The 7,956-nt window shown below is 46.0% G+C and overlaps 1 pseudogene; it reads right to left on the bottom strand.

The window, feature by feature from the left end:
- Window positions 1-587: 587 nt before the first annotated feature.
- Window positions 588-1,072, bottom strand: LOC105534527 (annotated as a pseudogene).
- Window positions 1,073-7,956: the final 6,884 nt, after the last annotated feature.

The raw sequence follows: 7,956 nt of genomic DNA, 5'->3' as shown, positions 1-7,956 counted from the left end.
AACAAATGTAAAATTGCCACTGGGTCAAGTGCTACAAAGAAAAGGTACTGAGAATACACACTGAGCTAATATCTGAGGATGAATGGAACCTAATGTGGTAAAGAGTAGGGAAGGCAGTCACACTTCTGGCAGAGTAAACAGCAGGTGAGAAGGAAGGGGTTGATATACTCCATGAGTGAAAAGAAGGCTGTTGGCTGAAGCTCTAGGAGCCAAAGAGGCAAAGGCAGGGTGCAGACCGGGCTGACTTTGAGCTTCCTTTCAAACCAATGGGAAGCCATTTGAAAGGTTTTAAGCAGCAAAGAGAGGGTTGGCAGTGACCTGATCACTCTGCAGTGCCCTTCCTCTTTCTTTCCGCCTCTTTTCTTGATTCCCCCTGCTGCTGCGCTCATTTTCTCTCCCCTGCCATCTCTTCCTGAACTCCCCCTCCACAGGCCGGGGATCATTCTTCAAATCCCAGTGTTGATCATTTGGCTCCCACTCTTATTTGTTTTGTTATTATTGTTGTTTACACGTAAAGGCAATTTATTAACAGAAAATATTTTGAGGGCTCTTGCTCCCAGGCGGTGACCATGGCAATCCTCCTTCCTCTAGCGCTGTCGGAGGGGAATGGGAGTGGCATCCTCGATCTGCCCCGATCTTTATCCCCAAGCAGGCAAGGACTCTGAGGGCCGACTGGGCCCCAGGTCCAGGATGTTTGGTCCTATTTCCTGCTGTGGCCTGGAGTTTGCAGATGTGTAGGGCAGTAATGCCCAGCTCCTTGCACTGCTGGGCCACCTCCTGGGCAGCCAACATGGCAGTGTGTGGTGAGGATTCATCCTGTCAGCTTTCATCTTCATCCCGGCAGCCACATGGCAGGTGGTTCCCTTGCCAGAAACATCAGTGACATGGACAAAGGTGTCATTGAAGGAGACAAAGCTGTGGCAGGCACCAACTACATTCTCTCCTTCAACCACCTGAGGTCCGAGGCTGATGACGTGTTCTTCCTTTTTCTTCTTCCTCTTGTAGGCACCATTTCTGTGCACTGTCTCCAGCCTCCACAAGGGGAAGAGGACCCATTCTTAAAAGCCTCCATAAGCTCCTCACTTCCTACTAAATGCAATCCAACTTGCCAAACCAGAGTTCAAGGGCTCTTCAAGGAGGCCCTAGCCACCGGTACAGCCTTCATTGCCTGCCACTCCCCCTACGCACCCCGAGTGCTGCAGCTGAGCTGTGCAGTCCCGTGCTTTCTGGCTTACCTCTTCCTCACGCCCTCCCCAGGGTGGGAATGCCATTTTTTCGAAGGGCCTTTTGTCCTTTAAGATCCAGCTCAAACTCAACTGCTGTCTCCAATCCAGAGTCATCCATCCCTCCTCCCTGTGTCTGAGCACTGTAAGTGCTCCTCATGGGAACCTGCCACTCTGTGTTTGGGCACAGCCTTATCTCCCGAATCAACTTGTTGACAGGAGGATCCTGGCTTTCTTTTTGTACCAAAGAGGGCTCACTGTGGCCTCCTTAGACAAGGGGCTCAGGAAACGTCAGCTGAAACAACAAATGAATGACACTCAAATAAGTGGGTGAATAGCGTCCAGGGTCACACTTGGCATAATTCTTTTGCAGTTGATGTTCACAATACATCTGCAGCGTGATGCTGGTGACATGCAGGCTGATGTGGGACACAGACTACCTGTGTTCAACTCTCAGCTCTGCCACATGCTACCTGTGTGACCATGGACAAGTCGCCTCATTTCTCTGTGCCCCAGTTTCCCTATCTGTAAAATGGGGGCAATAGTTTATCGTTAACCTGGGGAGTTAAGTGAGTTAATTCACATGAAGCACTTAGAAAAGTGCCAGTCACGGAGTGAGTACTCAACACACATCCGCATCGTCTCATCATGCCTGCTTCGAACGCCTCTCACTGTGGGGGAATGCCTGCTGTGACCCAGTGACCTACCAAATAACACTTGGGCTCAGACTTCAGGGCAGCGCGATCTACCAGCCATCTAGGAGGGAGCCACCCAGCAACGCCCTATCTTAAAAAAATACACCTGTCATGTCCTCTGTCTTGTCCCACAGACTTCCAGTTTGTGTCATTTCAGCTACTGGACTGTGAACTCCTCAAATGCAGAGACTGTCCTGGTAACAACCAGCATGGCAGAATCTTAACCACACTCTAGGCACTCACTGTTCAGAGCATTCGTATCTATTAACTCGAGTCGTTTTTCCAAAAGTCTTGTGGGGGACCTGGGGCACCAAGAGGCTAGGTAACCTGTCCAGAGGCACAGAAGCAGCTTTAACCCCAGGCAGTCTGGCTCTAGGGGCCATTGGCTTTTCTGCAATATTTCACCTCCTTTCTATATCTTTAACTCCTGGTGCATAGTAGGCACTCAGGAAAATGTTTGCTGAAGGAGTGAATCCCAGTGGCATCTTGAGGGAAGCTTTCTAGTATTTTCTCTGTCCAGGATTTCTGACTAGTTTCCTCTCCCACTGACCCTTCCACTACAGCTGATAAATGCTCCTTCTCTTTTCAGGAAACCGTTGCATGCTCCCCCTGGGCTGCTGGAGGAAGTCATCCTGTGTAACTCCACGCTGTGGTCCACTTCCAGACCCTTCTCTCTTTCTCTTTCTTAGAAAGAGATAGGTGGAGACTCTGGCACACTCCTAAAACGAAAATTGCTTTGCTAGGCTGGTGGAATTCAAAATGATTTTTTTAAAAATTTAACTGGATTTTATTTACAATATACATTTTGTTACTCTGTGAAATATGTATATGTTAATTGTAGACATTATAGCAACTACAGAAGTATACAAGGAACAGAATTTAAAATGGAGGCTAGTTTTGCTCTTTACTCAAAATATTCTTTCAAGTTAAAAGATCCTTACAGCAAAAAACATGAAAAGAATCTAAGTGATTAGACATTATGCATTATGGGAAGAAAAATGTTTCCAGTTCTGCCTTGTTCCCATTTAGCTTCTCAGGGTCTTGACAACTGCCTTAACATCCTCCTCTCCTGCCCTCACTGGTGAATTGAGCCACAAGGTGAATACAGAGGCCCAGAAAGTTCCCCGATTCTCCCGTAGTTTCCAAAGGGAAATGGGCAGAGTGTTCAGCCTGGATTAAAGGAATGCATGCAGAAAAAACCTGTACATTCCATACCAACAAGCAAGTCTTTGAGGGTTTTCTAGCTTCCCTTTCAGGATCCTTTCTCTTTCCTACAAAAAAATGGTTCTGGTCACATATACCTCAATATATTTGTTCAGTTTTGCAAATGAGTTTCAAGCGACATTTATGCTATAAGAATGATAGACCTAAAGTTAGGATTTTTCTGTTTTGGTTCTTAATATTTCTTCTTTGGTTAATAAAATGTATTCACCCTATTTTTTAAAAAAAACAACATATATTACAAGGCAAAATGTATGTGTCATAGAACATTTGGAAAATATTAAAAATGTACAAAGAAGGAAATGAAAAGCATCAGTAAATCCACCATCCAGAGAACCTGGCTCATTTTCAACTTCTGACTCTCTAGATGCGGATAAGTAAGTACAGAGGGAAAGAAACATATGCATGGTGGATACCTCTGCGTTTGGCTGCTCCTGAGTGCCCGGCATCTGTTCCTAGCACTCTGATTCCCTTTAGAAACTGCTTTCCCCTGTATCTGCTCTCCACTGCCAACACCCAACCACCCACCACCTGCCCATCCACTCACCCACCCACGGGAATAGAGAAAAATGTCAGGCCCTTTCCATCCCTGTATGCATTTTTACTGGGTTAGCCATAAAACCGAGATAGTCCAATCAAATTCCTCTTGGGGGCAGGGGCAGGCTTTTAAATATTGGACCCAGGGAAGGAGTTTCCTTTCTACTCCGGTGGTAAAGACGGAAGACTCCTGGAGCTCCCAGCTGCAATAATTACAGCCCTGTAGAGAAAGCTGGTCCCAGAGAATGAATGAAAGACAAAATACTGGAGAAGCCTGATGGGGTTTGAGTCCCTGGTCTCATTGTTACTCATGTCAGTTTTACCTGGTTCTGGTTGTCCCTGGAATTGGCAACTTCTTGCCCTTTCCCAGCGTGATGACATGAGCCAATAAATTTCCTTTTGGTCTGGACTAGTTTGAGTTGGACATTTTCTCATTGGAACCAAGAGTCTTGTTTAAACAAACACACCACTATTGCACTTACAGAGAGACAATTAGAAGTGTATTTATTTAGTATATATATAATTTATTTATGTATTATATATGTAATACTATATGTACGTGTGTGTGTGTCAGCCCCTCCCATGGTTGACCCAGTTAGCTCCTAGCATTTGCACAGCTCTTGTGGGAGTCAGCCTGTGTGCCCTGATGCTGTGGGAGCGTGGGTCCAAGTTTAGGGTCTGTGATTCACACCGTTTCTCTGGAACTGCGCTTTCTAACCTAACAGGGAAACTGGGCAATGCTGCCAAAAAGAAGGTATTGACTATCTAGCGTCCTTCCCAGTCTTGCACTCTCAGGCCACACTGACCCCTGTTTACTGTGCAGCCAGCGGCCAATAAAGGCAGACTGCATAGCTCAGCTCCGTTGTGGAAACCACCTCTCCTCACCTCATTCCTGGCCCTTTCCAGTCTGCCTCTGTTTCCCTCTTGCCTCTAATTTATAGCCCAGATTTCGACCCCTCCCCTGCCCCTTTGGTTTTAATAACGAATCTTAGCTTCTCCTGTTTAACCACATCCTCCCACCCTGCTTCTCCTGCTCATGCTCTGGACGCCCCTGGAACACTGATCCTGATGTGAATTCATGTGGCTGCTTCCTCAGAATCTTCATCTCAGTTGCCAGAAGGCAGAGGGTCTGACAGTACGAGCCAAGAGGAAGCATGGGAGTCCCTTAGGAATGGGATGGAGTGGGTTGTGAATGGAAAGGCACATTCACGTCAGGTAGAAAGCAATCAGTTGGCACTTGTAACAAGATGGAGTATTTCTGCATGGATTTCATGGAGTTAAGAGGTAAGTGGATCTTACCCATTAACTGGCTTAGTTGGTCTCATTGATTTGGGAGGTGCTGGGGAACATCTTAGGAAGGATTCACGGTGCCTCTTATTTTGTGAATCTGTCTTCCTGCCCAGAGAAGAAACAATCCATCTCTTGTGCTTGTATCATCACCTAAAATAGATGCTTTCCTCTTTTTCTTAATAAAACTTGTATTTCCTTTTTCTGTGGACCCTCCAGAGGTCAAAGAAGAGAAGCTCAGAGGTGGGTTGGAAAGAGCCACTTCAAGCATTTTAATGATCTGCTAGGCTCCATCCGCAGTTTTCCTTCACCTTCCAAATTGGGGCCACTTTCTCTCCACCTCCACTTGCTTGTTAGTTCAATTATGATTGTTCTCTGCTTCCTTCCATATTGGATTTAATGTAGCTACAAATACAATACAATACACACAATAGGACAGTATGAAATAAAGATAAAGAATGACATCAGGATCCATTGGGTGGAAAGTGAGGAAAATGCAATTAAGCCAGGAAACTTGGGAGGAAATGGTGATGGAAGATGAACAATGCCATATTTGGGTTCTGCACTCACTGATCATAAAGACTGATTAGGTATTTACGGAAAGAGGCTATGTAACTCCTAGCTCATTAAATAATTTTTTTTCCCATTATTATTGAGCATTCAGTAGTGCCAAGCACTTTTCAGGATACAGAGATAAGTAAGACTGATCCCTGTCCTCAAGGTGCTCAGTCTAATCTGCTCCCATTTTAACCTCAGGCTTTGAGAGTAGTCATACATTTCTATGTGTCTGATTCACCTATAGCCCATTCAGTCCCATGGCTCATGACTCATGAGTTGGTAAAACTAGTTCTACCACCTACTACAGACTACTGGATCGGGGGTCTGTGTCCAAGCCAAAGAGCATATAGGCACTGGATTCAGGGGAGGTCAAATATCCACAATGATCCTTGACATGAAATTACCTAATATATTTCCTCGATATTGCATGAAGATACACCAGTTTGGGCAAATCACTTTTTCCAACGCTGCCTGCAACAAATCCCTTATCCCACTTACTCTTCTCATAATGTGGCTTTGACACACCTCCAAGGACAGATGGGGTTTATCTGGGGTTTCCACCTTGAACCTAGGTAGACTTTGTAACTGTCTCAAACAATAAAGTATGGCAGAAGTGATGCGATGTGATTTCTGAGTGTAGATTATAAAAATGCCATGCATTTCTACTTTGCTGTCTTGGGACACTTGCTCTTGGAACTCAGCTGCCATGCTGTGAAGAAGCCCAAGGAGTCTATGGAGAGGCCCACATGGTAAGAGCCAAGGCCCCTGGACCACAGGCTTGGCTGGGCTCCTACCTGACAGCCAGCACAAACTTGCCAGCCATGTGAGTCATCTGAAAGTGGGACTCCCAGCTCCAGTTGAACTGCCCAGCAAGTGCCATGTGGGAGAGAATTGAACCACTTGCACTGAGCCTCATGCAAATTGCAGATTCATGTGAAAAATAAATGAGTGTTGTTTGTTTAAGCTGCTAAGTTTTGAGGTGTTTAGGCAGCAATAGATGGCTGAAACCCCCATCCAGTCAGGTTTTCTCTCTTGGGAAGTATGAACACTGGATGCCTCTGGGGTGGGCCACTTGAGGTCAGGCTGAATCCCAAGCAATGCTGATTTTGCTGTTCTCCACAGTCCTATGTACATTCTAGGCTGGGGTATCCTGCAAGTCAGCATGACTATGGCTGTGAAGAGGCAACATTCCAGGCTGCTTTAATGTCTTTCCAATTCTAGCACTGAACACACCTGTCTCTAACTTGAGAGTCCCTGGACATGCCTCTCCACTGCAACCTTAAAGGGGATCATGTGCTGTTTACGTCAGCTCTAGTAAGTGGAAATTTTATTTTTTCACCTGGTGACCAAACCTTTACCAGTACTTAGATTTTAAAACTAGGCTTTTTACTTATCACCCCTCTTCTAAGCCCTGGCTTTTTTTCTCAGCATGATAGACCATTGCTTCTGGGCCTAGGGTCCTGCCTTCACTGCCTCTGTTCCTTCTTATCTCAGCCTGCAGCCTCTGTTACTTCTTATCTCAGGCTATGCTCACCTTCAGGCGTCCTTGACAATGACTGAAGCCTTTTTTTTTAGACGAGGCTGGAGTACAATGGTGTGATCTCGGCTCACTGCAACCTCCGCCTCCCCGGTTCAAGTGATTCTCCTGCCTCAGCCTCCCGAGTAGCTGGGATTACAGGTGCGTGCCACTAAACCTGGCTAATTTTTGTATTTTTGGTAGAGATGGGCTTTCACCATGTTGGCCAGGCTGGTCTCGAACTCCTGACCTCAGGTGATCTGCCTGCTTCGGCCTCCCAAAGTGCTGGGATTACAGGCGTGAGCCACTGCACCCCGCCAAGTGATGCCTTTTAAAACACTTTCCTATGGCTAATTACTGGGGAGGCAGTGCAGTGCAGTGCGGTGATTAAAAACTTGTGCTTTGGAGCTGGGGAGACATGGAACAAGGTATAAGTTCTCTAAACCTACCTCCTAAGTATATTATTAGGATTAAAAAGAGATTATGTATGTTTAGTGTTTAGCACCTTCTGGCCAGGGTGGCTACCTCTTCAGATACCCAATATTCTTCCACCACTTTGTGAGACAGAAGCCCTTATTGTTGGAAGTGATAATGTACCAACCATAGAGACAACTGTTCCCTGCTGCCTTGCAGAGATTGACCAATGAGATGTAAGCAGAGTTGCTTCACTGGGCTGGCAGGAAAGCTCTTTAAAAGTGGCCGACCTACTTGGGAGGCTCACCCTTGTGCTGGTTCCTTCTCTTTCCTTCTTGTGAATATCATGCTGGAGTTACAACCATCACTTTGGATCATGTGGCAAGACAGGAAAGAAGCCCTGTACTAATGAAGGTGGGGAAGAGTTAGAAGGGACTTGTGTCCTAGATGACCAGGGAGCAGCCATACCAGCTCACCTTGAATTACGAACTTAATTCCTAACTGA

This window comes from Mandrillus leucophaeus, unplaced genomic scaffold, assembly GCF_000951045.1.
Source record: "Mandrillus leucophaeus isolate KB7577 unplaced genomic scaffold, Mleu.le_1.0 Scaffold136, whole genome shotgun sequence".
Lineage (NCBI taxonomy): Eukaryota > Metazoa > Chordata > Mammalia > Primates > Cercopithecidae > Mandrillus > Mandrillus leucophaeus.
This window is presented reverse-complemented; position numbering and strand designations above follow the sequence as displayed.